Source organism: Melospiza melodia, chromosome W, assembly GCF_035770615.1.
Source record: "Melospiza melodia melodia isolate bMelMel2 chromosome W, bMelMel2.pri, whole genome shotgun sequence".
In the NCBI taxonomy this organism is placed as follows: domain Eukaryota; kingdom Metazoa; phylum Chordata; class Aves; order Passeriformes; family Passerellidae; genus Melospiza; species Melospiza melodia.
In genome coordinates, this window is record NC_086225.1 from 6,183,707 (window position 1) to 6,209,600 (window position 25,894).

The following is a 25,894-nucleotide window of genomic DNA, read 5'->3' on the forward strand; positions in this document are numbered from 1 at the left end:
GAGCGGACAAACAGGGGCATGGCATGGCTCTGCAGGCGTGGCACAGCAGTTTGCGAGGCAGTTCGTGCAGGCAGGGCAAACAGGCACGGTTGTAGGGTGTCTTGCTAGTAAGGTTTACTGTGTGTTGTACGCAGTGTTTCGGTTGGTTGGTAGGTTGTAGCATTTCTGGTAGTAATGGTTTGTATGCAATCAAAAACTGTAGTTAAGTACAAGTGTATGTAATCAGATGCAACCGTCCGAAAAGTATGCGACAGACCCATTCCCGTGCGGAGTGTTTGAGCCTATCAGTGGTTTCAGGGGGCATGGCGGAGGAAGCCTGCCTGCGGTGTGAATAGGTGAACAATCTCCTTTCACTGGTGGCCGAGCTTAGAGAGGAAGTTGAAAGACTAAGGAGTATCAGGGAAAGTGAAAGGGAAATAGATTGGTGGAGTTCAGCCCTTCTGTCCTTGAGGGAAGCCCACCAAGAGTTAGAGAACTCCCATTCCTCTCACTGTCAGACAATAAAAGGACACCTGGTAGATGAAGGGGAGTGGAAATGGGTACCTACTAGAGGAGGTAATAATAAAAATTCCTCCCTACCCCCACGCCTAAGCCAGGTGCCACTTCAGAATAGGTATGAATCCCTGGATTTAGAGAGTCAGCCAGATGAAAATTAGAAGAAAATTATCTGCACAGTGAGCCTCCCAATTATGACTCATTTGTGAGAAGGATTACAATTTGTAACATCAAAAAGGAAAGAAGGGTAATCGTGGTGGGTGATTCCCTTCTGAGGGGAACAGAGGGCCCCATATTTCGACCAGACCCACCCCACAGAGAAGTCTGCTGCCTCCCTGGGGGCTGGGTATAGGATATCACTGAGAGAGTCCCTGGATTGATTCAGCCCTCTGATTATTACCCACTGCTGATACTCCAGGCTGGCAGTGATGAGACTGAAAAGAGGAGTGTCAGGACAATTAAAAGGGACTTTAGGGCACTGGGACAAGTAGTTGATAGGACAGGGCTACAGGTAGTCTTTTCCTCAGTCCCTTTGGTGGCTGAGAAAAATGATGAAAGAAATAGGAGAGCTCACATTATCAATAAGTGGCTCAAGGGTTGGTGCCATCGGCAGAATTTTGGATTCTTTGATCATGGGGCAACTTTTATGGCACCTGCTCTACTGGAACCAGATAGGCTCCATCTCTCTGTTAAGGGCAGAAGGTTTTTTACTTGTGAACTGGCAGAACTCATTGAGAGGGCTTTAAACTAAATTTGAAGAGGGAAGGAGATGCATCTGGGCTGTCTGGAAGCAGGCCCAAGTGTGGTAAGCCTCAGATAGGAGTGAAATCAGCAGCCCAGCTGAGGTGCATGTATACCAATGCACACAGCATGGACAACAAACACGAAGAGCTGGAGGCCATGGTGCAACAGCAGAACTATGATGTAATTACCATCACAATCGTGGTGGAATGACTCACATGGCTGGAGTGCTGCACCGGATGGCTACAAGCTCTTCAGGGGAGATAAGAAAGGGAGAAGAGGTGGAGGGGTGGCCCTTTATATTAGGGAGGCTTTGGATGCCATGGGTATTGAAACTAATGAAGATGAAGTTCAATGCCTATGGGTAAGAATTAAGGGGAAGGCCAACAAGGCTGATGTCGCAGACATTTTTTCACAGAAATCCTTTCTTTCAGATTTCTGCGTCTTCTGGAAGGCAGAGGCCTCAGAAGAGAATGTAAACAATTGTTATCAGCTGCTGTGGTATGCAATAGGATGCACCTGATTGGCTCATGTTCCTATGTTTATAATTAAGGGCCAATCACAAAGTGCAAGCTAGGGACAGAGTCCCTGGACACAACCTTGTTATGAGATTCTTTCTTTCTATTCTTAGCCTAGCTAGCAGCTCTGCAACTTCTCTCTTTATTCTATTTAGTATAGTTATAATGTATTATATATCATAGATTAATAAATCCAGCCTTCTGATCAAGAAACAAGATTCACCGTCTCTCTCTCACCCTCAGTGAACCACTCAGGTCGCTGTAATAGGCTGACATCCTACTGGGAGTTTGTTATCGTGCACCCAACCAGGAAGAAGAGGTGGAGAACTTATTCTGTAAGCAGATAGAAAATGTTTCTGGATTATCAGCCCTTGTTCTTGTAGGCGACTTCAACTTGCCAGACATTTTTTGGTAACTCAATACAGCTGGAAAGAGGCAGTCCAGGAAATATTTAGAGTTTGTGGAGGACAACTTTTTGTCGCAGCTGGTGGGTGAGCCCACCAGGGGAGGGACAATGTTAGATCTGTTATTTGCAAATAGAGATGGGTTGGTGGGAGATGTGGTGGTTGCAGGCTGCTTGGGGCATAGTGATCATGAAATTATAAAATTCTCAATATTTGGTGAAGTCAAGAGGAACATTAATAAGACTTTTACATTGGACTTTCGGAGGACAGACTTTGGATTATTCAGGAGAGTTATTCAGAGAGATCCTTGGGAAGTAATCCTTAAAAATAAAGGAGTTCAGGAAGGGTGGTCATGCCTCAAAATGGAGATCTTGAGGGCAGAGGAACAGACTGTCCCTGTGTACCAACAGACAAGTCCATGAGGCAAATGTCCATCCTGGCTGGGCAAGGAGATTTTGGAGGAACTGAGGAATAAAAAGAGGATGTATTATCTTTGGAAGGAGGGTCAGGTTTCTCAGATAGTATTTAAGAGGGTTGATAGAGTATGTAGGAAAAAATTAGGGAGGCTAAAGCTCTCTTTGAACTTAACATAGCGACTTTTGTAAAGGATAGCAAAAAATGTTTTTATAAATATATTAATGGCAAAAGGAAGGGTAAGACTAACCTTTGTTCTTTATTAGATGCATAAGGGAAATGGGTAGCTGCAGATGAGGAGAAGGCAGAATTGCCTAACGCCTTCTTTGCCTCAGTCTTTAGTGGGAAGACGGCTTGTCCCCAGGATAACTGTCCTCTTGGGTTGCTCGATGATATCAGGGAGCAGAATGGTCCCCCCATTATCCAAGAGGAGGCAGTCAGAGAACTTCTGAGATGCTTGGATATTCATAAATGCATGGGACAAGATAGGATCCATCCCAGGGTGATGAGGGAGGTGGCAGATGAGCTTGCAAAGCCACTGTCCATCATTTATCTGCAGTCCTGGCTCACTGCTGAGGTTCCCAATGACTGGAAGCTGGCCAATGTGATGCCCATTCATAAAAAGGGTGGGAAAGAGGATCCTGGCGATTATAGGCTGGTTAGCATGACCTCAGTACCAGGTAAGGTTATGGAACAGTTTATATTGAGTGTCATCACACAGAACTTACAGGATGGGCAGGATATTAGACCCAGCCAGCATTGGTTTAGGAGGGGTAGGTCGTGTTTGACCAAGCTGATCTCCTTTTATGACCAAGTGACCCACCTGGTGGATGCAGGAAAGGCTGTTGATGTTGAGCACCTGAACTTCAGCAAGGCCTTCAAGGCCTTTGACACTGTCTCCCACAGCATACTCCTGGAAAATCTGGCAGCCCACAGCTTGGACAGGAGCACTCTTTGCTTGGTTAAGAACTGGCTCGATGGCCGGGCCCAGAGAGCAGGGGTGAATGGTGCAGAATCCAGCTGTTGGCCAGTCACCAGTGGTGTCCCTCAGGGGTCTGTGCTGGGACCAGTTCTGTTTAATATCTTTATTGACTACATGGATGAGGGGATTGAGTCCTTCATTAGTAAGTTTGCAGATGACACTAAGCTAGGAGAGGATGTCGATCTGTTGGAGGGTAGGAGGGCTCTGCAGAGAGACCTGGAGCGGTTGAATGGATGTGCAGGGTCTAATAGGATGAAGTTTAATAAATCCAAGTGCCGAGTGCTGCATTTTGGCCACAATAACTCCCTGCAATGTTATAGGCTGGGGATGGTGTGGCTGGACAGTGCTCAGGCAGAAAGGGACCTGGGGGTACTGGTCGACAGCCGGCTGAACATGAGCCAGCATTGTGCCCTAACGGCCAAGAAGGCCAAAGGCATCCTGGCCTGTATCAGGAATAGTGTGGCCAGCAGGAGCACGGAGGTCATCCTTCCCCTGTACTCGGCACTGGTGAGGCCGCACCTTGAGTACTGCATCTAGTTCTGGGCCCCTCAGTATAGGAAGGACGTTGAGATGCTTGAGCATGTCCAGAGGAGGACAACAAGGCTGGTGAAGGGCCTGGAACACAAGCCCTATGAGGAATGGCTGAGGGAGCTGGAGTTGTTTAGCCTGGAGAAAAGGAGACTTAGAGGTGACCATATCACTCTCTACAACTTCCTGAAGGGTACTTGTAGCCAGGTGGGGGTTGGTCTCTTTCTCCAGGCAGCAACTGACGGAACCAGAAGACACAGTCTCAAACTGCATCAAGGGAAATATAGGTTGGATATTAGGAAAAAGTTTTTCATGCAAAGGGTGATAAAGTTCTGGAATGGTCTGCCTGGGGAGGTGGTGGAGTCACCATCCCTGGATGTGTTTAAAAAAAGACTGGATGTGGCACTCGGTGCCATGGTTTAGTTGAGATGTTAGGTCATGGGTTTGACTCGATGATCTTTAAGGTCTCTTCCAACCTAGTCATTCTGTGATTCTGTGAAAAGAGGGAAGAAACCCCAACATAGCGGTTGGAAAGACTGAGGAAGAATATGAGGCAATATTCAGGGGTTGACTCTGACACAGTGGCCGGACAGATCTTACTAAAGATAAATTTCGTCACTCACGCTTGGCCTGATATACGGAGAAAGTTAGAAAAGTTAGATGGTTGCCAAGAAAGGAGGTAAGAGGATCTTTTAAGGGAGGCATAGAAGGTGTATGTAAAGAGGGACGAAGAGAAGGTGAAGGCGAAAGCCAAGGTAATGGTAACTGCCATTCGGGAAGGAAACCAGCACGCAAAGAACTGTCACTGTCATATGTCACAGGGCTTGCAAGGGTTGCAGGATGAAGAGAGGGACAAGAATGTTGACCTCATTTTCAGAAGGCTTGATTTATTATTTTATGATATATATTACATTATAACTACATTAAAAGAAATAGAGAGAAAAGTTCTCAGAAAGCTAGCTAAGCTAAGAATAGAAAAGGAATGAATAACAAAGTTCTGTGTCCACGCAGAAAGCAAGAACAGCTCTGCCGTGAGTGGTCAGTAAATCCAAAGATCCACAGGAGACCAATCATGGATCCACCTGTTACATTCCACAGCAGCAGATAACCATTGTTTACATTTGTTGCTGAGGACACAGCTTCTCAGAAGGGGCAAAAATCCTAAAGAAAGGATTTTAATGAAAAGATGTCTGTGACAGTCATATTTTCTGGAAAAATCCCTTTCACCAGGATTTCTCTCCTGGGAAGCTGAGAATCCTCAGAGAAAAAGGAAAGCAATATTGTCTGATTTACTTCTTCTGTGTTTTGCTGCTTTGGAATGTGGTTTGGAGATTGTTTATCCAACAGGTGGTTGTTGCATTGGTTTCATGTGAATTGTTTTTACTTATTGGCCAATCAGGGGCCAAGCTGTGTTGGACTCTGATGAGTCACGAGTTTCCCATTAGTATCTTCTAGCCTTCTGTCTGTATCTTTTCTGTATTCTTTAATATAATATTTTTAATATAATATAGCATTATAAAATAATAAATTAGCCTTCTCGTATCAATGGAGGCAGATGCATCATTCCTTCCTTTGTCGAGGGTCCATGAAAATGCCACAAAGAACTACCCAGGTAAGGGAGAGGATCTCCGAATGCGGGACGATAGATGGAGGGGGGATGCATCTCCTTGGGACTGGAAACACAAAGGAGATTTTGGGAGATGGGGAACCTAAGACGAGTTTGCTTTTACTGTAAAGAGAATGGGCATATCAGAAAGAATTGCCTCCAGAGGGAAAAGGACCTGGGAGTCTATAGGACTGAGCAAAAAGTGGAAGCAGAAAACTAGGAGTGTCAGGGGCTCTACCTCCTGGGGACAGAATACCATCAGGAGCCCTTAATAACTTTAAAAATAGGTCCCCAGGAGGAAGAATTTGAATTCCTAGTAGACCCCATGGGCTGAAAGTACTCGTATTTGTAGAATCCCAAAGGAGTGCAAAAAGGGTCAAGATACCATGCAAGTAGTAGATGCAAAAAGGTAAGGGTTCAAAGTGTCAGTTATAAAGGAAGTAAAGTTTGAAAGGGCAAATAAAATAGGAATTGGGGATGTCCTATTAGTTCCAGAAGCAGGGTGCAATTTATTAGGATGGTATTTACAGGTGTAGTTGGACATTGGAGTACTCCCAGAGGAAGGGAAAATGGTGGTTAAGTTTCTCCAATTAAGGGAAGAAGATGAGGAGAAAATTCATAAAATGGTGTGGGCAAAACAAAAAAATCAAGGTAAATTGAATATGAAACCTATAGTAATAAAAATAGTTAATGAGAACCATCCAGTCCGAGTACAACAATACTCACTCTCCTTGGAAGGGAGATGAGGACAGCAGCCGGTGATCCAAGACGTACTTGAAGAAGGGACCATAGAACCATGTATTTCCCCCCATAATACACCTATATTGCCAGTAAAGAAGTCAGATGGGACTTACAGGCTTGTCCAAGACTTGAGAGAAATGAACAAAAGAACAGTGAATCGATACCAGGTAGTGCCTAACCCCTATACACTACTGAGTAATATCCCCCTGTCTTGGTTTGAAAATGACAGATGTCTGCTAAGGAAGGCAAGAGCCTTCCTTGAAATGGAAAATGCAAACCCCCTGCCTCTGAATTATGATGATTTTGAAACTGAGGCTCTCAGCCAAAGATATGGGAATAGGAATACCAGCTCTTTACTCGGAAAATTAAAATACAAATGCAATAGTACAAACAAACAAACAAAAATACTGCTGACAGAGTCACCTTCTGTGCCTCCCTTAAAAGATCCTCTAACCTCCTTTCTTGCCAACCATCTAACTTTTCTAACTTTCTCTGTATATCTGGCCAAGCGTGAATGACAAAATTTATCTTTAGTAAGATCCGTCCAGACACTGTATCAGGATCAACCCCTGAATATTGCCTCATATTCCTCCTCAATCTTTCTAGCCACTCTGTTAGGATTTCTTCTCTCTTGCTGCTCATTGAAAGTCTTACGGGCATTTTGATTACATGGAGCTGCCTCTTTGGTACCTCTTATAATTCATGCTCTATACTTCTCCATGTCTTGCCTCCACCCCGTGCTGTTGTGGTCCCAATTGAGGCACACTGTGGGCATTTTCAGGTCCCCTGGAGGTCCTTGGATGTGCTCCCTCTCCCATATCCATATCCAAGTCGCTTGGATCATCTCTCTTTCTTCTGGTGTGAATAGCATGGTCATTATTGATTGCATCTCTTCCCATGTCTATATATTGGGCCCCAGAAACTGGTCTAACTGTTCTGCTAATCCAATTGGGTCCTCTGGTAATGCTTTTAATTCTTTCTTGAACATTATCATGTCAGAGGAACTGAGAGGTACGGTTACAAATTCAATTCCTCCCTGCATCCCCCCAGGGGTACTTCCCTCAGGGGATATAATCCTGCGTCTTGGTTCCCATCCCCTGATCTGCTTTCCTCCCATTGTGCCACACTGTTTCTGGTGTTTTGGCTAGGCCCATCAGAGGGTAGAGGAGATGCAGTTGGAGCTACTGGAGGTGAAAGGGGTTAGTGCTCCAACGGGTTCCAATCTTTATTTTCTGATACCCTAAACATGCTCACCTTCGAGCGTGTGCTGTCCTCCCCCCAGCAAGCAGCATAGTCACTCTCTTTCTGATAGAATGGTTCTTAGCTCTTACATACATGTTTAATGCCCGACATATCCATCCTTCGTCTGATCCATATCTTTTCCAGTGTACATGATTGCTCCTAATTTCCCCTCTGGTCCTTTCTACCATGCAATACTGAATCCTTTTGAATTCATCCTTATCTCTGGTATTGGGGTCATATTTCCACCAGGCTAGTTTCCTTCCCAGTAGGCTATCTGGAGGTATACCTATGGGTGTCTCCTCGATTTCTGCTTCTCCCTTTGGGGATTCCCTACTTGCCCAGAGTCCCATCCTGACCAGGCCATCACAAGCCCGCCTTTTGACAGAGCCTGACTCAACTTCGGCGGCTCTGCCCTCCGCGACTTGACTCTGCAGCTGCAGTCCGCCCCAACCCCCTTTTGGTTCGGGGGCCCTGCCCTGCCATGGTTCAGTTCAGCTGCAGTCTGCCTGCCCCCTTGACCAGTGGCTTCACCCACTGTGATTCGACTCTGTGGCCGACTCCGCTCCACCGTGGTTCGGCTCAGGTCCAGTCCGCCTGCCCCCTGGCCTGGTGGATCTGGCCACCACGATTCGACCCTGCAGCCATCTCCGCCCCACCATGGTTCAAGGGTGCACAAACCACCAGATCACGCTGAGTGTTATACCTACTCTTGGGCAAGCCCCTGCCACAAAACCTCGGCAGTCACCCCGCTTCCAGCCCGCTCATGGCTGGCTCCAGAAATCACAGCACTGGCTGCGCACCACAAGCTACCCCTGCTTGGCCCTGCCGCCCTTGGGCCTCCACCGCTCAGGCCGTCCCAGACGCCACCCCTGTGCCGGGATCCCCTGTGCCGCCCATGATGCCATCGCCTGCTCCCGACACTTGGCTGGCTCGGGAAACCACAGCGCTAGCTGCGCATCAGAGTCAGCTGCTGCCCCACGTGGGCTCACCGACTCCTTTTGTGTGTGCTGGCTGGGAACCCCGCTGCCAGTCCCTGTCTCAGCACAAGCCCGCCACTCGGGCTCCCCAGTGCTGCCACCAGCTCCCGCTGCTTGGCTGACTCTCCGGTGCTGGAAACCCCTCACAAACCCTTCAATCTCATGCGTCCCACTGGCCATGGGGTCCCCTTCTGCAGGATCCCCACTTTCCTCCCCACCACATGTCCTGCTGTTCCCTCCTACCGTCCAATATCCTGACACTTCAAGGCACCAGGATGGATCCAGTATAGTAATAGTGTGAAGCTTGCTTTCTTATACTGGAATTATGGAGTAACTATCGTGCCAAAGAGTTATGAGGATGTTACTCACATCCCTTCTTCTCTTTTCTTTATCCAGCCTCCTGTTGTCTCAGGGCTTCCAACCTGCGACCAGCGGTGGCCCCGGAAGAGTCCAATAGACTCGGTCAAATTGTGGCTGGAGGCACTTCTTTCGAAATTCCCTAGTACCACTGGGATGAGGTGTAAATCTCGGCAAAGTCCCCATTTGTGAGAAAAATTATGCTCACTTCCAAGAATCTAAAAGTTTTATTAAAACCTTATCAAAAATACAACAGAAGACTGAATAGAGAAACTGTTATGGCACCAGGAGCAGAGGATTTTTCCCACCATGTGCTCATCCACACAATCAAGGTTTCACCTTTTAGCCCTTTAGCCCCTCCCAAAGTTCTGTCCATCGACTCCTTCTTCACTGTCCAGTGGGGGTGATTACCTTCTTAAATCTTGATTGGAGATCAGATGTTGCCATAGTAACAAGCCAATCCTCCCAAATGTCCCAAACCCAGGCCATCCCCTTATAACAATGCAAGGGGGGCAAAACATAAGTCTATAAAACTTCTCTTACAATATATACATGATATTTGCCTTTTAATTGTGAGAGTCAACCATCGCCTTATTCATCTATCACAGTTAGAAAGATATGAAAGAAGGGATGAGGAAAAGATAAAGGTACAGGGAAGAATAATGACAGTTTTTAAAACCCCCGATGGGAAAAAGGGCAGGGAGCCCAGGACCAAAGGGAAGGGTGCGGCCACCAGGACAGCAATTGGGAAGGTGTGGGATCTCAGCACCTCAGGATAAAGGTGCAGAGTGGCCGAGACCACCCTTGGGGGGCTCGGGAGTCCTGGAATGTTGCCAGAAGTGTCTGGTGGCAAGACTTTGATCCTACACAGGAGATGACACCTGTATGAGGACTGGGAGGATTTCACTGGGGTGAATGGTGAAAGGATAAGTTAATTAGAGTGTAGAACACAGGGTTTAGGATTTCTGTACAGGGGGGTCTAAAGAAGTAAGATGGAGGAATTGGGGCGTGTCCTGTCCTTCTTCTTCTTCTTCTTGGCCTCCATCTTCTGTGGTGATGGTGGCACTTTGGGATTGGTTATTACTAGAAGTGCACCGGTTAATAAGAGTAGAAGGTATTGGGGAAAAATTATAAATATTGTATACGTAACTTCGGGTATAAAGATAAGTGACCGCCCCAGGGGCTGTGGAGTGTGCCCATGGCTGACTTGCTGTGCAGACCTCTGTCGGGCTGAAAGAAAATATTTTAGATAAACAATTAATAAACACCGAGACCGAAACAAGATCAGAAGTCTCTCCTCGTCCTTTGAAGCGCCGGCCTGTCCAAGGCCACTCTGGGCCTTTCCAGGTCTTTGAAACAGCCGAGAAACCGAGCAAGTGGCATCCCTGAGCTATCTCTGGACATAAACCGGACATAAAACAGCCGAGCAGGAGAAACAGAAAATCTCCAGAAATAAATCAGCAAAGAGAAACACTGAAAATCGATAGGAAGGAACTGGTTTAGATGGGTAATGTGATGGTTGGGTCTTACATCTATGAGATGAATATTATGTGTATGTTAAGAGAAGTTTTTTAGATGTATAGTGATGTTATTGTAATATGTCCTCCCATAGTCCTCTTTCCCCTCCCCCTTGTAATAGCCTTGGTAGTCAGGGCATTAGGGGAGGGCAGGCTTGTTACTAGGAGGCAGGCCATAATGACACCTAACTTCCAATCAAGATGTAAGAAAGTCATCTCCAACAATGGATGACAGAGAAGGAATTGACTGACAAAACTTTGGAAGGGGCTAAGGGTATAAAAGGCTGAGCATCCATTTTGTAGGGGAGCACATGGCTGTTTAGTCTTGTGCTCCCAGTGCTGCTTTTTCTCCTTATTCAGTCTTTTGCTATATTTTTGTTAAGGTTTAATAAACCCTTTAAATTTTAAAAGAGAGCATTTTTTCTCACAGAACGAAACATTAGAAATGGATTGTTCCGAGTGTCAGGATCTGCTATCATACTGGGGTCTCAACGAATAAGTGTGTTTCTTAGTAGTGATGCCCAAAAAATAGGCTGGAAATAAATCCCCATAGACCAATGTCTATAGAACAGGTATTTGTTTATTGCAGTGCTGGAGGTGAGCGGGATATCTCTACCTAACTCACTCACCTTTGTCCCCAATTTGGGAGTTGTTGGGGGTCTTTGATGAAGGCTTCCAAGGTCTTCTTCGCACCTGAACTTCTCAACTTTGTCTTCCAAGCATGTGCAGTTCTGGTGTTCCTTGGTCTGTCTGGTCCTAACCAGTCTAAATTCTTTATTTTGTGGCTAATTTGCTTTACATTTGCCAATTTCTCATTAGTACTGTAGTTATCTATCTCTAAAGCTATCCACCTGGTGAGGTTTTTACTGCTTTTTTGTCTATTCAGCATTAAACACCAAGTTAACTATATACTAGTGATTACATTGTACAGAAAGTTATTTACATCAAATTATATAGGTATAAAAAGCTATGGTTCAGGTTATATAGATATATAAAAAGTCATTATTTAAGTTATATAGATACAAGGTTATATTGATATCTTATAACTCAAGCTATATGAGCACCTTGTAACTTTGACCTAAGTTATATAGGCATCAAATTCCCCCTTTCTGTTCCCCTTTGTGAATTCTTTCACAGGTTATATTGTGCTCTTTGCATGCATTTCCTGAAAATGTTTCTCTTTCTATTCTATGCCTCAACTGGTATCTTTTCCAGTAATCATAAGAAGTTGTAGCCCGTTTGCAACACTACAGAAAACACTGACTGAATACACAGGTACAGAGAATGATTATTCCCAAAAGCAAAATTCCCATGAATAACTGTTTTAGCCAATTGAAATTTGGGAGCCAAGACATAAGTGATTGCCATAAAGGGGTTGTCCAAGAAATGTCATCTTTTGTTACTTCATGAAGTACCCTTGCATGTTGCCAGATTGTATGTATATCTGTTGCTATTTGCCCTGATTGATCCACATATGTACAACAACTGGTATTTACTAGGGCACAAACTCTTCCCATCTGTGCTGTAATCATATCTAGTACCATTCAATTTTGAAATACTGCTTATTTTAGGGAGCTGACTTCTATTAGCAGCCGTTCAATGGCATCTGCTGTTGTATTTGCAATTACTTCCATTTCTGCTGAGATGTTCACTATTGCCATTTCTAACTGTGCTGTTCCGAGAGGAAATAGTAAGGCACTGACAAAGCTATAAAAACCTGTGTTATATCTAATTAGAAGATTGGATGGTACACTTCAACCTAATAGATTTTTTTAAACTTTTCTCCAAATTCCCTTTACAATCTCTCTAATTGAAATGGTGTGATTTATCATCTGTATGTGCAGGACAAGATACCCCATGGTGCATTGTCCTGTCCAATTTCGAGACAGTTATTTACGGGCTATTCCATTTCTGCACAACCACCAATAACTATCTGGCAAATCACAACTCACTGTAATTCTTATTAAGGGGTCATTAGTATGTCTGGTGCACAAATAGTTATGCCATTTTTGTGAGGGGACAAGCAAAGTTATGTTGAACCAGACCCATGGTAGGGGAACAATTTTGGTCCAATTGCTCGTGTTGTTAAAATAACTGAAAAGGAGGCGTTCCCATAGGGGAGCCTGGCCATTCACATTGGTGTCCATGTTCATACAGGGAATATGGGCTTAACTCAGTCCAATTACTAGAGGGCACCCCCAAGAATGGTGAGCGCAACTGTTGTACCTCTCCAAACAACCAACAATCCCTTATTCTAGTATGGTTAGCTGTGGATTCAAACAAAGCTACATAATTATTAGCATTGAAGGTTATAGTAACTTGCCACAAATTAACAAAGTATAGCAATGTATTCATAGTTTATGGCTGATTTTCAGTTTCAGTTTCAGTCTGTCAGTATCAACAGCTCTTGCAGTCCATCATTTACCAGGAGATTTCTTGACTCAGGTATAATGAATCCAGGTAGGTCTCTCTTTTATGCGAACTGCAGTGTAAGTTGTCAGAAAGACTTAAAAAGGTCCGTTCCACTTCTCCTGTAGAGGATCACCTGAAAAATTCTTATCATGTACCCAGTCACCAGGATCAATTGCATGCAATTTATGATTTGGCTGCTTAGACTGATTTTCAAACACTGTAGTAAATTTCTGATGCAACTGTGTTTATTACATTCAAATATTCACAGATATATTGATTGCCTACTTGAGCCTAATTTTCATCATGAGTAGCATTCAGCGCATAAAGTCTACCATAAAGAATTTAGAATGGACTAACATTTTCTTTTGATTGAGGTTTCACCCTGAGTTGCACAAGGACGATAGGTAGAACTTGGTACTAATACAAATTGTTTTCTTGGCAAATTTTTGCTATTTGCTGTTTCATCATATGGTTCATTTTTTCTACTTGACCACTAGCTTGTGGCCTGTAGGGAGTATGAAGCTGCCACTGAATTCCTAGCACTTTGCTGATTGCTTGCACAATTTGTGCCCAAAACTGCGTTCCCCTATCAGAGGAAATTTCTCTGGGTACTCCAAACCTAGGGATGATTTCATTTAGCAATGCTTTTACTACTTCTCAAGCTTTGTTTGTTCTACAAGGGAATGCCTCTGGCCACCCAGAAAAGGTGTTGGTTAACACCAATAGATATCTGAAACTCCCCTTTCTTGGTAGTTCAGAAAAATCTATTTGCTATACTTGCCCTGGAAAAGTTCCTCTGTCAGTCATTCCTTGTTCTAGTCTAACTGTTGTATTTGGATTGTTCTTTAAGCAAATGTCACATTGTGTTGTTACTTCCTTAATGACTTCTAAAAAATGGGGACCTGCAACTCATGCTCTGAGAAATTGGTGGAGGGGATCTACTCCCCAATGAGTTTTATCATGTTCAGATTTCATACAGTGCTTCAAAGCTCTTTCAGGTATTACTAATTGGCCTGTTTCTAACTGTCCCCATTCATTTTCTAGAAGTTTATCTTTATTATCTTGCATCCATTTGTAATCGGATGGCTGATAACTTACTGGTTGCCCAGCATCTACTTCAGTGGGCATCAACGCAGTCACTATTGGCTCTTTTCTTTCAGCAGCCAGCCTAGCTTCATAATCTGCCAATCTGTTACTGTCTTCAGGGAGAGTGTTACCTCCAGAGTGTCCCCAGCAATGCATAATTGCCACCTGTGATAGGAGTTTCACTGCTTCAAGGAGTCTGAGGACATCGGTTGTCATGGCTAACAGCTGGCCTGAAGGCCTCACAGACACAAGTAACCTTGACCTTTACTTGATCAGCCTGTACCTGTGAGGAAAGGAAGTAAACATATTTAAGGAAGAAAGCACTGAGGAGCGGAAGCACTTAACTGCAGGGAATGGATGCTGGACAATCTTTGACGAGCACGTACATAGGCAACTATTGGACAGTGAACTGGGTGGCAACAAGTTACTAGTCAATTGGGAGCAAACATGCAGTTTTTGAAAACCATATCATTATAAGCGGTGAACAATGAAGAACAATGAAGATCGCTACTGCCACTTGAACCTTGGAGTGTCGTGTCCATCTCTACAGCGACATCTGGTGACCCTGACATGATGCGACAAGAGCCAGCCACATGGAGAGCAGGGGAGACAGTGCCCAGCCAAGAGTAGCAGTGTGGAGAGCTGCAAAGGTCCAGACCTAAAAATAAGAAGGTGAGCTGCTGGAGACAATAGGGGCTCAAGCCTCAACTGAAGAAGAAGCTATAATGAATGCATGGACCCTTATGTTGGGCAAACGAGGGATAAAATACGATGAACAGGCACAGCAAATTTTATTGCTGTGGTGCAAGAGCCAAGGGGTAGATACCATCACAGAAGCCACATTTAGTATTAAAAACTGGGAATGGGCTGGTGAATTGATTTTTGAGTCAGCCTCTTGAGGCAATAAGACTGCTAAAGATATTATGACTAACTGGAGGCTGGTGCTGGATACCTTGAAACTGCTGAAAGCTGAGCAAAATGCAAAAACAGCAGCTGAGGCACTGCAGGCACTGTCATGGTTTAGCCCTGGCACAAAGCCAGTGCCCCCATGAGAATACCCTCTCCCTGGTGTCTGCTGTGAGATGTGACCAGGAATAAGCAAAGCAGGCTCCTGCTTAGAAATAAAGAAAACTTTGTTAACTAAATTACAAGAAAAGAAGAAAGAAAAAAAAAAACAACATAAGGGAAGAAATGAAAAACCTTACAAAAGCACTTTCCTCCTCCCCCCTACCAAATTTCCCAATGCAATACATTCCTCCAAAATCACCAACTCTCAGTCTGGCACCACCCTGTAGAATACTCAATCTTCAGTTCATGAAGAGGAGAGGAGTCCTTCTTGCACCATAGTCTTCCCCTGGAAACACGCTGAAACCTCGTGTGCTTCCATGTCACTCAGCACCGCCCGGAAAGCCCTTTTGCCATTGTGACACCTTTCCTTCCATGCCCAGTGCTCTCACCACTGTGCATGGACCAGAGCTGCTTCTAGGGTTGTCTTTCAAGGATGCCTTGTCTCACTCCAAAAAAGGCACAGTCTCTCCTTCGGGACATCTGTCCCCCCCAATTTTTCACCCCCTGGGGCCAAGGGGTACTCACACTGAACCCTCCTGGTTCTGAGGCACTGCCTCCCCCTAAATGCAGTCTCTGTGTCACAGGAAAAAACTGGTTCAGTCTACAGCCACACAAGAAAAGTCCAGCCAAACGGCCACTCCGTCATCTCTCCCCCCACTCAAGAGTCTTCTGCACTTCCCTCATGGCCCATTCCCTCTTATCTCTTATCTCTCTTCTCATTCAGCTCCAGGAGGATCAGCATTTGCAAGGTCTCAATCATGCAAGAAAAGGGTTAAAAATTTCAGTCTCTGCCTGTCCCAGAGCTCCATAACTCCCAGGCTGCCCTGCCGGGCACTCCCCCCCTTCTCCTCCTGGGCCAGCGCTGCTATCGAATTCAGACGCTGGCTCTCTCTCTCTCTCTCTCTTCCCTGGGGGGGGGCTGCCTGATGTCTCTTGGTCTCTTCCACCCTTCCATCCTTGGGCTGGGCCTACCTCATGGCCGCGTGGCTTTTCCCCTCCCCCCGGCCAGCCAGCAGCTGGGACAGGGGGAGAGATCCAAAGCCTTTCCTGACGGAAGTCCCAAGAGGCTCCCAGGAGTGCACCTCTGGTTTTTAACCCCTGTGTTTTTCTCAGAGGCGGTCCTACAATCTGAGCATCCATTGGCCTAATGGTAGTGACCACAGCATCCCAGAAATCCCATTTCCGGTCCAACCACCACAGGTACCTGTCGCCGACCGACACGAAAGAACACAAGCACACCACCGCTTTCAAGTGAAGGGAAAAAAGGGAAGTTTTATTCTCTGACTCCACTATTTATAGTTTTACAAAAGTGACAGTGGATTGGAAGGTGACAGTGACACCTCTGCAATGCCACAGGTCAAACCAACAGTCCATCAACTCTCTCCTCCTCCATAAAGGAATGAAAAACAATGAGTTATTTACAGAAAGTGTGTGGGAAAGTTCACTACAAGAATGTCAACATCAGAAGGCTTAGAAAATCTTAAAAAACCAGGGCAACAGGTACCACCTGCTAGAACACCCCGCGATAGTGGAGCGCATCAGGGAGCGGTTGGGGGAGTAGGTGCCACATTGAGTTTGCAGGTATAAAGGATGGGTGAGAAACTAGAAGGGGACTGGCTGTTATCCAAGCCTCTATCCCTGCAACACAGCCCACACTGCGCACACCTTGTCCTACACCCCTGTAAGAGACGGTCCGTAGTTTCCTTCATTTGCCTCATGATCGTTGCATGGACCCTAAAGACTCCTGACAGGAGCTTTGGCCTGGCTGAGATGGATGCTTTTGGATGTTATGCCAAGTGATTGTTTGCAGGTGTGCTCACTGTGCTTTCACAGAACACTGCTTCAAACAGGTTCTGACAAGCGGTGGCTTGTCCGTGCACGCTTGCACCTGCCTCACAGACCAAGGGGTCTCAACACAATGATCCATTAATCTTCCCCACCTTTTGGCCAGATGCCTCTCGCTTTGGATTATGACTATATGAACTGTAAGTTTCTGAGATGGCTTCAGTGAACCCCCATGGACGATGGTGAATCTATGTGGCTGGACCATGAGGTTTCCACCTTGTTGGTAGCTATATTCCCCCTCCCCTTTTTTCCTTCCTATCCTTTATTTCCTTTTCTGATCCCTCTATTGCATTTGCTGTTGGCCCTCAATAAAGATGCATTTGTTGTGATTAAACTGATAGTCCCCTGCTCTTTGTCTTTTGCACTTTTGGGATCAATAAACGAACCATCACGACTCGCTTGCCCTAGCGGATCGTGACAACCCCTGGTTTCCACAAACCCATTTTATCCTCCTCCGCCTACGGATGACTGGAGTGATGATGAACTTATGAGGACAGCTCCACCGCTGCTTGATATGCTCATTCACAGTCTCAGCATGCAAATAAGAGCCAGGACCCAAGCGGTGCTTGGTGCTGAGAGTTCTAGCAGGGACAGTGCCTCGTTCTTGCTCCCTGCGCACAGCAGGATTTTCCTGGGTAGGTGCAGCCATCATCTTGTGTGCCAGTGGAGCCCAGCAAGCTGCCCCAGCATGGCCTCCTGACCTGCAGCAGCCAGGGCTCCCATCTCTTGTGGACCCTCGTGAGCTGATACTGTGCTGGAGAGAAGACCTAGGTGGACGGGTGGCCCCTTCCTCGGGGGAGCCAAGCATGGATAGCAAATCAAGCCCTGCTGTATTCATCCCCGCAAACACCTTGCGAGTCGGTACAACAGGCAGCATCAGAATGGACCTGGCCTCTGCTGTCACAGTAACTCTTCAGGACAGCAAATGTGCACTGTTTGCCTTCAGATGTCTGGGGACTACTGGGCCGGGGCTGCAGTGCACTTGGGATTGGTTGATCGTTGACCACAAAGAAGTTTTTTTGTTGTCCCTAGACTCATAGATGGGGATTTTACTGGGGAGATTCAGATAATGGTTTGGACCCCTGTATCCCTGTGTCCAATTTCTGAAGGATCATGAATTACTAAACTTATTTTTTTCCATGTTAATCTCCCCTAGTAGTTTTCCATGAGTTAGAGGTAGCCGTGGCTTTGATTTCACTGGGCAGTCGCAGATCTTCTGGGCACAGTCACTTTCCAGTCATAGACCCACTCTCAAATATGCTCTTTGGCATCAAAATGAGAAGCTACAAATTGCTGATATACTTGATAGTGGTGCTGATTGTAATGTTACAGCTTTCTCAGCATGGCCCAGTCATTGGCCCCTGACTCAAGCTGGTAAAGGTCTAGCTGGGGTTGGAGGCCTCTCTATTCCAAAGCAGTGTCAATTTTGTCACAATAGAGGGCCCTGCAGGTCACAGTGCACTGTGAAACCTTATGTACTATCACTCCATGTTCCTTTGTGGGGATAAGACTGCCCTAGCCAATGAGGTCTTGTGTTGGGAACAAATTTATCATAGGGGCCACCACTGAGCAGCATGTCCTGGCCCTCACCTGGATGACAGATCATCCTGTGTGGGTGGACCAGTAGCCCCTTGACAAAGAAAAACTAAATTCCCTGTTATGGTTTGATGCTGGCACAATGCCAGTGCATCTATGAAAATATATTTTTTTCAAATGAGTGTTGTGAGATGCGACTAGAAACAGAGCAAAGCAGGCTCAAGCTTCGAAATAAAGAAAAAACCCCACTTTATTAACTTACATCTACAATAAAAGGAACACACAGAATTCAAAATGAAAACTTTCTAAAACATTCCTCCACCCCCAATTAATTTTTAACACAACACAGTGAGACAAAACTTTGGATTTTTAATTAAGTTACTATTTCTTAGATAATTAATTTTCAGTTTATCACCACCCCTCAGATAATGAATTCTCAGTTCATCAAGGGAGAGAGAAGCTTTTTTGTACTGTAGTCTTTCTAAGGAAATATAGTTGAAACTTCTTGTGATTTTATGTCGCACATGTCACTGCCGGGAGAAAATTTGCCATCATGACATCTTCTTTCTTTTTATGCACAGTGCTCTCACTACTGTTTATGGACTAAAACTGCTTATAGGGTTCTTTTTTAAGGATGCTTTGCCAAGTACTAAAAAAGCAACCGTTTCTCACTTTCAGGACAAAGGTTTCTCCAATTTTCACTCCCCCTGGGGCTGAGGGTCTTGAGAACAGAGATCTTCTTCTTCCCCGAAGCCAGAGGGCACTGCCACACTCTCCTCATCTTTCTCTGTTCTCTTCACTCCTGCACTTGGCATCACTGCAGCAGGTCACTTTCTTGGCTCAAGCCATTGCATCCCCCTAAATGCAGTCTCTGTGTTACAGGAAAAACTGGTTCAATCTATGGCTATACAAGAAAAGTCCAGCCAAAGGCCACTCCATCATCTCCTCCCACCTAGGGTTCTTTCTCATCTTTTTTTGACATCTTTCACTTGCTCAAACTTTTACCACACTTGCCCAGTTCCTATTTCATGTCTGTCTCTCTTCTCGTTCAAATCAAGGAAGACTAGTGTTTCGTAAAGTTTTCATTGATCTAAGAAAAGGGTTAAAATCTCAGGCTCTGTCCGCCCAGGACTCCCACGGGGGCTGGGCACTTTTTCGCTGCACCCTCCCCCTTCTTGGCCATGCTGCTGGTGCAGGATATCAAATTTCAAGGTGACACTGGCACAAGCTCTCTCTCTCCCAGGGGAGGCTGCCTGATGCCTCTCAGTGTTCCTCCACCCCTCCGTCCTGCAGGGGCTCCAGCCTACCTCAACCTAGGCCACATGGCTTCCCCTCCCCCACCCAGCCTCTGGCTGGGCAAGGGGAGGTCTGACTTCTTTCACTGACTGAAACCAAGAGAGAGTTCCCCTGGGAGTTCTCTGGTTTTTAACTCCCTGTGTTCTCAAAGATGCATCCATGTCTTCAGTGGCCACACTAGGTGCTAATATTCAAATCCAACCACTGATTGGTTTGACTACAACTTTCTGAAAAACTCACTTCCTTGTCAACCTAGGACATGCCCTTACATTGTTGGTTCAAGAACAACTAAATCAAGGGCATAATGAGCCATTAATAAGTCCATGGAACACTCCTATGTTTGTGATTAAAAGGAAATCAGGTAAAGGGAGGTTGCTCCATGACTTAAGAAAAATTAATGCAGTTATGGAAAGTATGGGTACTTTACAGCCTGGAATGCCATCCCCAGCTATGATACCTGCTACTTGGGACATTTTGATTGTCGATTTAAAAGACTGTTTCTTTAGCATTCCTTTCCATCATGATGATATCCCAAAGTTTGCAGTTACAGTGCCCTCTATCAATCATGCAGCACCAGTCGAACAATGCCAATGAAAAGTGCTGGCATAGGGAATGAGAAATAGTCCAACAATTTTCCAATGGTATGTTGTACAGGCACTATTGACAGTAAGAGAACAATTCCTGGGAGCTTATTGTTATCATTACATGGATGACATTTTAATAGTAACTTCAACCAAAGGAGGCCTTTTACAGATTCAGCCAAAATTGATGCAAGCACTGCAAGAGTTCAGCTTGCAAATTACACCAGAAAAGGTGAAACAACAATCCTCATGGAAATAATTAGGAGTTAAAATATTAAACCACACAGTTCAGCCACAAACAATTCAATGTTCAACCAAGATCCAAACATTAAATGATGCACAAAAAGCTTGAGTATCATCAACTGGGTACAACCCTTTTTAGGGTTAACCACCCCACAATTATCACCCTTAATATTCTTAAAAGTGACCCTGAGTTAACTTCTCCAAGTAAATTGACTCCAGAAGTGAAAACCACACTCAAAACAGCAGAGTGGGCCATAACAAGCAGACAAGTTTATTGACTATGCCCTGAGGTTTCTATTACAATATTCATTATTATTGCTTATTTACATCTGACATGTATTATTGGTCAATGGGACACTCAGTCATCTGACCCACTAAACATTTTAGAATGGATCTTTTTGCCCCATCAACCTAAAAAGACAGCACCCACTATTTCTTACTTGTTTACACAATTACTTATTAAATGCCATCAGAGATGCTTGCAACTGAATGCTAGGGATCTCTCTAATATTACCATTCCGGTACAACAAGAATACTTTAAATAGTGCTTTGCAAATAGCACAGCACTACAAAGTGCCTTACAAAACTTTACAGGGCAAATTTCCTATCACCTACGCAGTCACAAACTGTTGCAACTGAGCGGGACTACTGCGCTGTCTTTGAAACCACTAAACAATTGCACACTCTTGAAAGGTCTCACTATTTTTACTGATGGGACTGGGAAAACAAGAAAAACCATCATAACCTGGAAAGATGACAATGGATGGCAAACACTAGAGGGTCGCGATAGCAGATTACCTCAGCTACTTGAATTATGTGCTGCAGCCATGGCTTTTCAACATTTCCCTCATGTTCCCTTAAATATTGTAGCCGATTCTTCTTATGTTGCAGACATCACACAACGATTGGACCGAGCATTGTTAAAAGAAATTGATAATGCTGCACTATTTGAATTGTTAAAAACTTTGTGACATACGATCCAAGCCAGAACTTGTCCCTATTCTGTTCGGAGTCATACAAATTTGCCTGGCTTTATAGCAGAAGGTAATGCCCAAGCTGATTGGTTAGCCAGCCCTGCCTGGGCAACACCCCAGCCAGACATGCTGGCACAAGCCTCAGCATCACATGCCTTTTTACACCAAGGTGTTCGCACCTTACAAAAACAATTTTTATTAGCAAATACTGAGGCCCACAATGTTGTTAATACCTGTGCTGATTGTCAAGGCCATGCTGCGCCACTGCAGATGGGTATTGACCCTTGTGGTCTGTGAGCCGTACAAGTTTGGCAGACAGATGTTACACACATTTCTGAATTTGGTTGTCTAAAGCATGTACATGTTTCAGTAGACACTTTTTCATGCACTATATGGGCCTCAGTTCATGCTGGAGAAAAGCCATGGTGCTATTGCACATTGGTAGCTAGCCTTTGCTGTCCTAGGCATTCCTCACATCATTAAAACTGGCAATGGCCCTGCCTATATCTCACATAAAAGTAATCAATTCTTTCAATTATGGTGCGTGTCACATCTCACTGGCATTCCCCATTCCCCCATAGGCCAAGCCATTGTTGAGCGTGCCTATGGCACTTTGAAGCACATCCTTGAAAAACAAAAAGAGGGAATGTCTGGTGAAACCCTGCAAAGTAAATGGCCAAAGCTCTGTATATGCTGAATCACCCTACGATATTGCCAAACTCCCAAAACTCTATTCTTTTAAATATTTTTTGTCATTGCAGTCCTCTAGTGACATCCAGTTGATCAAGCCTAAGGTATTGGTATGGGACCTCATTACCAACAAGTGGGAAGGTCCTTGGGACCTTGTCACTTGGGGGTGCAGGTATGCCTATATTTCTACAGATGCCGGAATTCGCTGGCTGTGTGTACCCTGCTCTACACTCTGTTCTGGATCACAACCTGTCGCTGTAGAGATGGACAAGACACCTTTTTTCATGCAGCAATAGACAAGTTTTATTGTTCACAGTTCATATTTATGTGGTTTTCTAAAAGCATTGTGGTTAATTTTAATTGCTTAGTAACTTGTTGCTACTCAGTTTATTGGTTAGTAGTTGCTAGTGTACGTGTTCGCCAAAGACTTTCTTCCCTAAAGATGTTTACATTCTTGTCTCATGGGTACAAGATGATTCTCTTGGGTACAAGCTGATGTGCAGGCTGGTTCTCGTGGGTACTTGTCAGGCCAGTTGTTAGCTGTGCTTAGCCAAAGTAGCAGGCCTGAGCTATGATTTTACAAGGCCTTTCTTTTGTAAGGTTTTACCTATATGCAACAATTCCCCCTTTCTTTGATTTTTTGTGCAAAGAGTTCGTGTAGCCCGATGTTAAAACAGTCTGCACCTGTAAGGCCATTATCTTATTAAGACCATTACTGGTCATCTGCTGGATACTGGATAAGATACATGGAATACATATTACAATCAATAAAAACCCATCAAAAACAACCAAGACACTGACAAAGAGACTCGCAGCATAGGAAAACAAAAAGATAGTGTCCAATGTCCCCAAGAAGTGGAAATAAATGGCTACTGTTTCAAAGTTCATGTTGCTGGAGCTCAGGGGCCATGCTGTTTAGGCAGGAGGAAGTCCATTAGCTGGAAATGCTGACTTTGACATTACTGAATGTCTTTCTGGAAGCATGGAACAAGGAATAACTGCAGAAGGTCAGCAGAAACACAATGACATGATGGTGAGGGCAGTAGGAAACAATGTCTCTGTTGGCAGGCTGCCTGTGTAAGCCTCCAGACGCAGCCATGTCCTGGTAGTCCTACCCCCACTCCTGCCTGGGCTATGAGGGCAGGATGGTGATTAGGTCATTTTTCTTCTCACTGGGCCTCATCTTCTCAGAGGCGATCGATGTTTGTCCAGACAGGCAGGTAACTACTTTAGACCTGTTGGTGATAAAACACATGTATACTTTCTCCCCTACGTTAGTAAATCAGCTAGACCTTGCCATTGCACACCAAATTTGGGATCCTTACATAGAAACTTTTAGAAATTGGTTCCCCACACACAAATTTTCAGAGCAGTATCGCTCTGCTGGGGATGAAATTTGATGATCTGCTTTCAAAATTTCTAGTTTAAATATTGCATTATTTAAACCTTCTTGAGGAGCCATATTTCCCCTTCTTTATTTTTTCAACAACATGCACATCTCTCACTATGAACATAAAGGCAACATAAAAGTAAAATAATACATGTGGTAAAGCAATAAACTCTCACCAAGCAGAAATAAGCAAGTCAATATATTAAATTAGTAGCACACGAGAGACAAGATGGTGATTAAGAATGATACATCATCAATTCCCTAAATACTGTACCATCACCCAGAGTCTGTAATAGCTGGCAAGCCCTGTTTCACAAGGAGGAGTTGGAAAACCATTCTCAGGAAAAGTTTCCAAGTTTTCCTCGAAAGGTGGTCAAGTCCATACAAGCTCAAATTGGCAAGTCAAAGTGACCTGATGATGTACTTTGGACCTGATTAGCATAAGAGATTTGATAATCAGGATGCCTTGGCAAGACCAAACAGAGCTTTGACAATTGAATCAAGACTGGCTGACAGGAAAAGAAGATTGAATCAACACAAGCAAGAGATGTTTCAAAATGTATAAGTTTGTTTATGTGATGATTAACCCAATCATTGTAGTAAAAAATTACTAGCCTTCTGAGACATGGGGGGTTAGAAATTAATGTAGAGTAGAAATTAATTTCAGATTTAGATGAAGTGTGCCGTTGTAACCTGTTTAGTCTGTAACTTGCTGTGCTCACAAAGGCCTGCAGAGATGGACAAAAGAATGCAAGGCTCTGATAAGAACAGTTTTCTACTTCCACCCCAAACAAGATAAAAGGAATGTGAGCTTCCAAGCTGGAGGGAGATAAGAGGGACATCTTGGACCTTGAAATCAGAGCAGACCAAAACTGAGGTTGCGCTACAGCCAAGAGACTGGGGAGCATGTGTAGATGGACAGGATGACCACTAGAGAGCTCTGTGCAGGCTCAGAAGGACTGATAAGCTAATTTTAATATGAAGCAGGGCCAAGCAAGGGGGGGGGGCTAGGAAATGAATATGCATGGGCCTATTGCAAAACTTAATGCATATGCAACAATTTAGAGGACAAAAGAAGGTCTGAATTCTCGGGAAATACACATGCCTTTGCAGAGCATGCCCAGCACTGAATAAATACATACCTACTTTATAACTTTTACAAGTTGTGGAGTTTTTCTGCAAATCACCTTCTTAGAATAGTATATAAGCATATGTAGTCCACAATAAATTCAGATTCTGACCACTACTCAGTCTCCCCATCTCTCTCATCATCTCCAATAATTGGTGCTCCACTTGAGGAGAAGGATTGGCTACCTGATGGCAATCGATGAGTCCCTGGAACTGATCGTGATGGTGAGGGAACCATGTTTGGGCCCACAGTCACCTGTCTGCTGCGATGTGACAAGTGAGGCAGGGTGTGGGAAATGGAAAGATAGAAACTTCCACAGACACAGGAAGGTTTGATTTGCAGCCTTGGAAGGAGCTTGGATTGATGTAAAAATAAAGTAGGCAGACATTAACTTCAAAAATCATAAACTTATGCTTCTGTACTTATAAGTAAGAATAGGCCTTTAGTAAGTAAGAAACTGTATTGATAAGATGGTGAAGAGTTTATAATGTGAGATTGTAATTATATAGAATAAGTTAAGAGTTTAGATGTTATGGTAGAGGTATATGTGTATACATGCAATAACAGCCTATTGGTTAAAAGTATTCACATTGCAGTAAAACTAAGTAAAGGTGATAGTTTAGAAAAGCAAAGCATACTCTGTAGCGACAGTCCATTGGATTAGAAAGTTATATATTGCCTTGTAACAAAGAACATTTGACTATCTGAGCTATGGCTAACTACTTGCTGTCTCAAAATCTCACAACCTCTGAGACTGATGCTCATTTAAACAATAAATTGTCTTTAGCCCGATTTTAGTCCTGTCCCTTTAATTAATGCAATGACAGTGACACCAGGGAAACTAAACTACAGGACAGAACATGTCCGACAAGAGAGATGTCTATGAAACCATGGAGAGATGTCTATGAACCCTTCTGGGCAAGCATGTCTCTCCCATCCTAAAGCATGACTTTAAGTCACTTATGACTGGTATCACACACACTTCCCATTGCCACCCCTTCTTTATATTTACCCTCCACTTCGGGGACAAGGTCGGCATAAAGCTCTACAATCTGGCTACGCTGCCTGGCCAGGAGCCAGAGCTACAAATGCTTCCTGTTTGGAGGGCAGTCATGGATGCTG